This window comes from Pyrgilauda ruficollis, unplaced genomic scaffold (genome assembly GCF_017590135.1).
Source record: "Pyrgilauda ruficollis isolate IOZ18807 unplaced genomic scaffold, ASM1759013v1 scaffold51, whole genome shotgun sequence".
NCBI classification, from domain to species: domain Eukaryota; kingdom Metazoa; phylum Chordata; class Aves; order Passeriformes; family Passeridae; genus Pyrgilauda; species Pyrgilauda ruficollis.
The window spans coordinates 3182263-3193048 of record NW_024526711.1 but is presented as its reverse complement, the minus strand read 5'-3'; positions in this window follow the sequence as shown (position 1 = coordinate 3193048).

Sequence of the window (10786 nt, the reverse complement as noted above, 5' to 3'; positions counted from 1 at the left end):
TAAAAGGTTATTTCTCAGCTTTGTGGATTACCTTTAACACACAAACTGCTCTCAGAAGTACCTGTGAAATTCTGGAAGGATGTTTTGATGAAAGATGATTGATCATTTCTTTGACCACCTTCTTACACTGGAGGTTTCACAGTATTCTAGATAATGGACATCTAGATGGGCAAATAAATATAGAATATCAAAAGGAAGACTATAAGTTACAGCCTGCTAAAATCTGTATCCTCTCTATATAAGACTTCTTCTAGAACTGTCTGGAAAATACCCACAATGTAAAACTTCTCCCAAAAGCTTGAGTTAATGACTCTATGTCATTGGGTATATCTGGCAGTAAATCTGCTTATGTCCCTGTCAAGTAGAACCTGCCCAAGTCACACCTTAAAAGCAGATCAAACATTTACACAATACCTAACTGGAATGCTATTTTACTTAGGGCTTGCATGAAATAGCCTCTTGCTTTGTTCCTGCATTGCACTCCCTACTTCTAATGAAGACAGATATTCCTAGCACACACATCTGTGGGTGAGGCAGTCATTGGACTACTTTGCTGGTCAAAAATTTTCTACCCCAGTGACTCAGAGCAGTCTTTCAGTGAGCTGCAGAAGGGACTTGTGATCAGCATGTGAAGAAAAAAAGCTGTTTCCATGTCTCATTGAAGACTTGGGTCTAACTAGAGGCCTGCAGCTCAAAGAAAGATGTTTGCCTCTTATCTGTACTGACAGGCAACATTTCTACCATTTGAAGTCAGGAAGAGAAGAAGAAAATACAACAGGTAAGAAAAATGGGCTATGCATACAATATGAGATGTATGTTTAAAGGGGAAATAAAGCTGAAAGATGACTGTGCATGTGCATATAACATGGAGCTCCCGGACCAGGTCCAGTGGAGGGCAACAAAGATGTTGAGAGGACAAGGAAAGCCTGAGGAAGCTATTTAGCCTTTAGATGACTGAGAGGACATCTCATTAATGTCTATCGGTCTCTGAAAGGAAGGTGCCCAGGAGGATTGAACTAAGCTCTTCTCAGTGGTGCTGAGCAATAGGACAAACAGCAATGTGCAGAAACTGATGGACAGGAAATTCTACCTGAATACGAGGAAGAACTTTACTGTGCAGGTGACCGACCACACACTGGAACAGATTGCCCAGAGAAGTTGTGGAGTCTGCCTCACTGGAGATATTCAAGAATCATCTGGACACAATCCTGTGCATTGTGCTCTAGGATGACCCTAATGGAGCAGGGAGGTTGGACCATATGGCCCTCTGTGGTCCCTTCCAATCTTACCCATTCTGTGATTCTGTGTGACGCTGTAATTCACTGAAGAAGCCAGTCTGCCACTTTTCACACATTTCTGTGCTAGTTCTGGTTTCTTTGACTCTGACTCCAGTAGATTTGTCAAAACCATTTAAATACTTTGAAAAAAAAGTGTTGTGGTTGCTCCCCTCTGTGTGCACATAAAGTGACACTGAAGGATGGTCATTTTCAGGGGGAGGGAGAAAGAAATTGCTCCAAAATATTCAAGAAATTCCTGCCTCCAGCATATATTCAAGAGGGTGGCTTTCAAGCATTGTAAATCCTTTGGCAGACTCACCCCTTCTCTGGTCCACACACATCAGATCCATTAAGATAGCCTGCAAGGAAAGGGCAAAGGGGAAAAGTTTTGCTGTCCATAGTATAAAGTCATACTGGTACCCGCTGACATCCAGCTTTTCCAGCACATTATGGTATCAAGCCTGCATGACTTTTTACTGGAAGGACAATCTCCACTTTTAAAAGAGTTCAGTAGAAGATGCTGTAAGAACATTATTGCCAGAAGCTGTGGAAGGAGACCTGGTGCAGTGCACAGTGACAAATCCACACAGCGTGTTTGAACTCAGAAACTCCTCAATGTCGGATTTAACAAAAAACTTCATGTACAAGAGGAAAGAGGCCTGACAGGAACCTACTGAGAACCAAGAAAAAGCCACCACCTAACATTAGCTGCTATCCTACTGTGGGGTTATAATGGTTCTTACTGCTCCCCTGGGCTTTAGACAGTATTGTACCACTCAGGTTTTCTAGGCTGCTTCCCACACCAGCATTTGGATGAGAACAGAGAAGTAAAATGCAGGAGCACAGATATTTTTGTCCTAAGTAAGGCTGCAAGTCAATTGAAATATAATGATTTTATGTTAAGGACTACAGTAACAATAAAAGTAGTTTTTTTTCACTAGAGGAATAGAAAAATATGCAGTTTTAGTATTCTTAGAGGAAAAATAATTTTAGTAAAGGAAAAATAATTTTAGTAAACAAGGAAAAAGATGCAAGAAGCAGGAGCTTTAGAAACTTACAGGGCTTATAGACTTCAACACTTGTTATTCACTTCCAAATGAGCTCAGTTCTTTCAAGAAGTCTTTCAATACCATGTATGTCCTTTTACACTGCCAGACTTTCAAGACCCACTCCAAGTCACTCAACATATTGCTGCTTAGATAGAACCAAGCACAGGAACAGATGAAACTAAGGCTTTCAGGCTTTTACAGTATTAGAAGCTTTTTGTTCAGGAGGATCTTTGAACCACACACATTCTAACACCTTAACCTTGGATTTAAAGCTAAAAAGATTGGGGGCACATACTGAAAGACCTCTGCTAGTGTGGTGTGTGTAGAGAATCCCAGGATATTTTCCTTCTGAATGGAATTAAAGAAAGTTTTGCTGTCTTTTTGGCAGCTTCCCAGGAATCCTCTGGCAAGATCATAGTGGTCCCACATCATACTATGAAAGGAATCCAACTCCCCATTGTCCTTGGTGAAAGCCCTGCAGAGGATGGTCTCTGCAAAGCTCAGTGCAGAACTGGCAAGCCTGCAAGAGCATGTGTCAGCTTGCACAGCAGAGACACAGATCAAGGCCTCAGTCACAGGGGTGCACCTCTAATTGACCAGCAATACTGTCAGGGAATTACAGTTCATGTCCCATCTGCAGCAGACTGGGTGGCTGGTGGTTTCTGTAACATTGCAAGGTTTCCAGCAAAGTCACCCAGGAACTCTCCAGTACCTGCCAAGAGAGCCCTTTCTGGCAGCAGAATTAAAAGAATAGGAACTTTCCCTTGGCAGTAAAGTTAGTAATTCTAAGCTTTCACTTACAAAGCTCAGCTTACTGAACTGAACCCAGTATTACAGCCTTATCTGAGTCATGCTTTGAAACACAGTTTCTTTCACATGGTTTGTGAGATGGAACGGGAATTTGCTGCTCTTGACTACAGCAATCAGTTTCGTCTAATGTAGTTTGTAACAGATGAAAGGATCAGTCCAGCTTGTGATGAAGATCCAATTTCTCTCATTAACAAATACAGCATTCCAAACCATTTAGGAGTCTTTATCCAGGAGAGGTAAGCAAGCCTTCTATAGAAACCATCTGTTTAATAACCAAGAGATGGATACTACTGAATATATACATATATTCTTGAATGTTAATCAGTTTCCATTCTCAACTATCCATAGACAAATTACCATTTCTATTTAATCAGTACCTAAATAGAAATGGGAAACTAACACAAGCTGGTTACAAGAATAATCATTTCACAGCTATCTTCTGATATTGATTAAACACATTAAGAAATGGGGAGATTTTTTATTTCCTTGAGCTGCCTCCTCTTCCTCATCACAGTGATGGCATCTGTTGTCTTTGCTTTCTGTTTTTTTATTAGCATAAGGATGCAATGTATAAATTGAGATTAAAGTCAGAAGACAAACACATTTACAGGTTTGGGGGTTTTTTTCTGTTGTGCAATTCAGGAGTTGCCCTGCAAAAAGAAACACACCTCAGGGAGTTAACTTTAACCTAAGCTCATCCAAGTTATTATTCAAAAGTGACCACTAATGTGACTTTTAATTTCTAGTAGGGAAAGAATTTTAGCACATGCACATATACACATACCACAAAACAGTCAATCTCACAGATGAGAGAGTTTAGAAGAAGTTTAACACAGACATTACAGCATTACATTACAGCCAGTTTCTCATCTGTATTCCCCACATGACTAATGATAATACATTAAACATGCCAGCAAGCATTTATCTAGTTCTTTGTTGAATCAAGAGCAAAGATCCTGTTTTTTATAACAAAATATCTACAAATATATGTGTTTACTGGACTCACAACTCTCCCCTCTTAAAATGGAATTCATTATGTGAAAATGTAGCCTTACTTGAAAATAAGGTGAGAGTACTTTTAATATCTGGTTCAGAAAGCAAAGGAACATAATCTGTTTTCAGTATGTAGCTCCAAATCCACAATAATTTCCCAGTTTTAATAAGAAAACTCTCCTTTTGTACAAAGGGGGAGAGGCTGTACTGAGTTACCCCTAAAGGATCCTCTTTAGTGGTGCCTTGCAGCCCTAGAGCACCTTGCAGAACACTGACACTGGAGCTCCAGTGTTGACCCAGGTGACATTTATTTTGATACAGCCTTGCCAATGCTGGAAATGTTTCAGGTTTTAGTTTATGCTTTGACATATATGAGACACATGCACTGTGGCTCCTTGGGATTAGCAAGTTTGCAGGCCTCACATATTTTATGACACCTTATGTAGTGTTTGACAGCAACTCTTCATAAAGGTCTTCTTTATAAGAGCCATAGGCTATACTTTTTTTTTTTGTTCCCCAGGACTGCCCATCTTTAGATGACTTGTTCATCTAAAGATCAAGTAATTGACTTGACTGTATGCATGTTCAACCATGGCAGCTCTACTACAACTTTGCAAGAGCCTCCACAAGTTTCTGCTATGGATTTTTCATACTTTTTCTGCTGAAGTACCAGGTAAGCTGTATAAATATTTAATTTGTAACTCATTATCTAGGGTGTTACTATAAAGACTGTACCACAACCTTAGTTATAAAGTGCCTGAAATACTGTGAGCCAGTGCCCAAAAGAAAACGTGCTCTACTTTTATGTAGCTAAATGAGAATTGTGAGAACATTGGCTTTGAGAGTGCAGTTGCTCAAAACCTTCTGTGTTGGTTCTACTTAAAAAACTACTGAAAAGGCTCAGAGATGCATTATGCTCTCCCTTTGCAGTACCTTTCCAGTGTTACACCTTCCTCTTCCTCAAACACAAATGGCTCTTGTGTATAACATTTATGGGCAATTTTGATTTTAGACTAAATAGGATTCACTCACATTCTTATAGCCATGCAAGAACATGCTTATGCCAGGTTGTCTGACCAGGATTCACTGTGGTGACACAGTGGACAAAGGAACATACCTGTGGTGATGTTGTCACCACATCTGTGCTAGAAGTCAGGTTAAAGGCAATCAGACACAAGCACAGCAGTGATGCATTTACTCGCATAACCACTACTTACAATATCAAGAACACTTCTGTTTGAATTCATGGTTTATGAAAAAGCTCTTGAGCACCCCAGAATTATGCTTTGAATATAGAATTTATGGTTAGGGAGACCTTCTAGCTAGCTTACTTAACAGGTGTTGGCATCTCAATTCCTCCAACCTGTGGCCAGTGAAAGTCACAAGCTAAAAAGTGCAAGCATTTGGTGTTCAGAAGGAAGATGTCAGGTCTTAGAGGAAGAGGTTGGGAGCTTCAAGAGACAGTTTCCAAGGTTACTTAAAGATATGTCTGTAAACAACAGCTTATGTAGATCAGATATCAAGTCAGAATGGAAATGTAAGAGAATGTATCAGTGTATCAGAGAGTGTATCAGTGTTCAGTGTATCCCACTGAACATTATTTTGAGAGTCGACTCCTCAGTAATTTTCTCATGACAGCTCTAAAGATTTAATGCATTTAAATATTCTAGTTCAGGTAACCTAAGAATTAATCTCCTCTTATTACAATGACCTTTTTCAAAAGTCCCTAAATTTCATTCCTGTATACGAAGAATATGTTTATAATACAACAGTATGCAGAAAACCACTTTCCTCAAAATACAGGAAAGATACATTCAAGTTGAGATTATTATTGATACTAGAAATGTCCTTTGTAACTGAGAAATTAGATGCAACACATGAAAGATCACTAAATATGAATGGTGATGCTGTCCAGGTAGAAGTAGGAGAGCAGAAAAGAAGATAAGATGGAATCATCTAGTCAGCTGACCCAAAAATAAGCATATTTGTCAGACAGACATACTTAGTATTTTAATGGGAATGTGACAGAAGGACTTAAGGTGTTCGCTAGAATAGTTAAGTGTCTCAGCATCAGATTTCTATCAATATAATGAAATTATAAGATTATTCAAGATGAAGGTTAAGGCTGAAGGTCCAGATCACTGACTTTTAAATCCACATTGAAAATCAGAACTGGCTATAAATCAGGATTATAAACCTCATACTAAAGAGGGACTATCAGAAACATATCAAAGATGGTTAACACCTTAGGTATAGAGTCAAAGTGGGTCAGATTCCAGCCTCAGAGTTAAGCTACTCTTTTACAAAACCTATTACTTGCAGTACTTGTCTAGACTCAAAGTTAAATTACTCTTTTTCTGAAATCTAACTCCTGTAATGTGTAGCACTTCAGGTAAAAAATCCCAAAACCCCCAAACCCCAGGAATCATTGTGGGATACCACAGGCAACACAGGGAAGGGACTGTAGCTATTATGGCTAGCAGATAGAGCACGCAGAGCCCTGCAATTAATCTGACATCAGCAGTTTAAGTTGCCAAGAAGCCACGAAGGAAAACAGAATGAAGTGGAATAGCCAGCAATATTCCGTTTATACTGTGGATTAAGTTTTTGAATAAACACATTGGAAGTGCCTGTGCCTTTTGGAAAGCTGTCCTAAGGAAGGAAGAATGTAATCTTACGAGAAAAACAATGAAAAAAATGTGGTTCTCAAACACCTTGATGAGTAGGATTTTTCTCTAGTCACTCAAGTTTTAGGAAAAGCAACAGCAGACTGCAGCTGCACAGTGGAAAAGTCCAAATATACAAAAGAAAGACAAGACCCAGCAATAAGAATGAGGCTTGGAGCTCGATTACTAGCTGTTGCCAGTCAAGCTGTTTACCTTACTCTTGGTTTGCTCACAGACCCAGAGACAGCTAGCTGATTGCTAGTCACAGTATACTGCAATGAAGGGAGCACAGGTTTTCTCACTCCTGAGGAGGCTGCCATCATTGTTATTGGCTCAGTCTTCCTTCTAGGATTTGTCTTTCTCTCTGGTCACTGCTGACACATGCCCAGGCAGAACCATGCCTAGATATTCCCCAAAACACCCATGTACTGTACCTACTAGCCAATATTAATGCCAGCTGTGCCAGCATCTGCATCTCTCACCAGACACTTGCTGCACTCTGCAATCGGTGACTCACTTTGTTTTCTTCTGTCTGTATGTTAAGTAGCAGCAAAGGTACACTGCACTTCTGTTAATTAAGCTTAGAAAAGGAAATCACACCAGTAACTCCAGTCCCAGTGGCTGGGTTTCTGTCAGTGTGGCTACCCCTCCACCCATGCACAGACACGGTGCTTTCATTCTGTGCGCCGGTGCCCATCAGGCGCTGCGGCTCCTTAATTGCCTCACACGCACAGACAGTGTGCACTCACACTCCAAATGCTACCAGCCTCATTAGTTCCTTTCACACTTCATTTCTCCATGTGAGGCATTCAAAGGCTTCACAATCTGCATATCTTCCTTTTAAGATGTCACAGAGCTCTTCTGCAGACCTTTGAGGGATTAATGAGCAAGATGTCTCTATTTTATTAATTAGCTGCTTCTCAGCCATTCTCCACAGCTCTCTAGTAGTTCAGCTGCTCAGCTACAGTAATTAGACAACCCACTTTTCAGTCTTCCATAACATTGCCTTAGAGAGAAAGTCTGACTGTTCCTGAGACTGTGGTATTTTCTGGCAATTATGAGACATCTCCTGAATGACTAATAGAGAAATCCTGCTTTCTGTATTATTCACTGCAGCATTACAGCTCCCCATTCTAGGCTTTGTCTCATGCACTCTGCTGTCAATATGTCCCATCACTGGCACTCAAGCGTCCAGATGTTATCTGAAAGATTCTTTATTTGCATCATTCAGACATAACAGTCATAGAGAATGACTCCCTTGGCATCAGAGTTGCAAGTAACATGGGTAGTGTTACTTCTTATGCTGCAATACTTTTCAAACAGCAACAAAATCAAGCCAACAAACATATGCTGCCTCTGCTTCATGCAATGGAACGCTTGCTTGAATGTCTGAGCCCACAATTTTTTTTAGCTACCAGTAGCTCACAGTACCTGGCATGCAGAAATCTAAAGAATACGAAATTGCCTTTTTTTAAAACATGCCAGTCAATCATAATTAATGTTGTGCAATGAGTACAACTACAAGGGGAAAAAAAAAATCTCTTAAATGGCACTTAGTTACTTTACTATCTAAAATATTTCCTTGAAATACCAAATAGTGTCCATGGTGAATAGCCCTCCAGATGCCACAGCAATCCTGCTGCTTGCTCTCTTGTCTATTTATCTACATTACCAAGCTACTCATTTAGGCCAAGCTGTGGCTCCTTTCATCTCTCCAAAACCAAGCACATAGACTTAAGAGGACATGCTGTTTCTAAGTGGAACAAACACACCTTCAACTTAACACTTGAAAGCAGTAAAACAAAATGTTTTTCCCTTCCCAAGAGGCAATGAGAAGCAATGCCAGGGTCTGACAGACTGTTATGAGCTGTATGTGCTGTGCGTACACTGCTGAGTACATCCATCCCAGAGTGTGCCAGCAGCATGGATGTGTACAGACACAGCTGGCCAGACCTGAAGCTCCTGCTGCCTGTCTCCAAATATTCCTCCATGGGCTGTAGATCAAGAAAGGCCTGGGATGTGCACTCACCAGGGCCCTTGGTCTTATCTGGATGAATGAGGTGCCCAGGACTAAGGTCCACCACAGACAACACCTACCCCTGTAGCCAGCCATGGTTGTATCAGTCCCTGCCACTGTATCCCAGATAAAAAGTGGGCTAACCCTTTAAGACAGGGTGACTTCTTCCTTCTATGTGATCAGTAAGGCATTGCAGAATGATGATATTATGTCCTCCCTAGCAGAGAAGAACTAACAAATCTACTTATCTATCAGTGTAAGAGAACCTGAACTGTTTGTTCAAGGAGAGTTGAAACACTTCAACATTATCTTGGTTTTCTAACATGCAGTTTGCAGAATTGCTCCTCATGTTGCCTAACACACACAGACACACACATGCAAACTGTGTTCTGTGTAGTTTATGCATTTAATTAGACGACTGTGAACATGAAGTTTGAATTTTTTCAGTGTGGATGTAAGAGGGAAATAAACATCGAATGTCAGTTATCCACAGAGCTTCAGAGAGGTAGGGCTTTAGAGACATGTCAGTCAGAAATAGTGCCAGAGTGTGCCAAATATCTGAAGTATTTTATATGAATTAAACTGTTCCACAAGAAAGCAGTGACTTCACTTGTCTTCACTTCTTAGTTTGGTAGAGTGATGGACTTTGAACTATCCTACACTTAAAACCCCATTTCAATCACTCATGTACTGATGTGTTTGCTTAGACAGATGATGAGTAAATTTTCTACTACCAGTGGTCCAAGCTCACTGTTAGTTAGCACTTAGCTCACTAAGATTAACACACCTCATAAGATTAACTGCATGAAACAAACCTCAACAAATATAAAACATCTTGCAATTACTTCAGTTATATCTGTCTCTTATTTTGTTTCAGCTGTAGAATTCTCCACCTGGGAATTCTCCCCAGCCCTTAGTCCCTGGAGCCAATATTATCAGGGCAAGTGGTACATGTTCAAATCCTGAGCACTCAGGTCTAGGAAGATATGTAACAGTCTTATCCCAAGTAATGGAATGGTTAAACACAAGGAACTAAGATTCTGCCAGCTACTGTCAACAGACACTATGACAGCAAGAGACAGAGCTCCCTTGGAAAGCAGCTCCATAAAATGGAATGAACTCTGTTGAAAACTTAAGACCACTGTAAACCTCCCTGCTTTTCCTCTTGAGATGCCAAGTACATTGCTCTGACTGCCTGCAGTATAAACAGATAGCTATTTAGAAACTTGTATAAAATAAAATTCCAAAGCAAAACACTATAGCAATTCTCTGTGAGCTGTTCATCATCTGGTGGGAGGCTGCAAGACTACGGATGACAGGTGTCAGACGTGCTGAGTAATGCCTGGCTGAGGAGCGCTCGGGTGCTCCGGCAGTGAAAAGCTCCGAGAAGTGGTGCAGAAAGCAGGAAGGCTCAGATCCAGAAGGATCTCTTTGTGTATTTCAGTCTTTTCTCAGACATTCAAAAAGCCATATAAAGCATGAGTCAAGCATACAGAGAAACATAAACCTACAGCTGGCATGCTTCATTTAGGAATATACGTATGTTGGCAGTTTTCCTTCTCCTCCATCTCACTTACTGTCCAGGTTCAGCCAATCTGTTAAACACTTTACTAGCTTTGATGGACACAAACCTTCAGGACAGATTTAAAGTTAAGCCTGTTATTGCCCTTAGGAAATGTACCTAACCATGAAACAAGGCCTGAAAATGAACTTACAATTAAGTCCATCAGCTCCATGCAATAAAAAAGTAGTGACATGTTCTGAAAGTAAATTAAAAATCCAGGCAGCTCAAGCTCACATCTCATCAAGCACAAAGCCAGTCCTTTTTCAGGCTAAGTACTTATTTTGGCACTGGAGTTCAAATCTCAGGTGAACAAAAGTCCTGGTTATGGCAAACATTAAAAAACCCCCAAAAAATCCAAACAAAACTTTTTTTTTAAATTATTATTCACAATTACAATCTTGGCTGTCAAG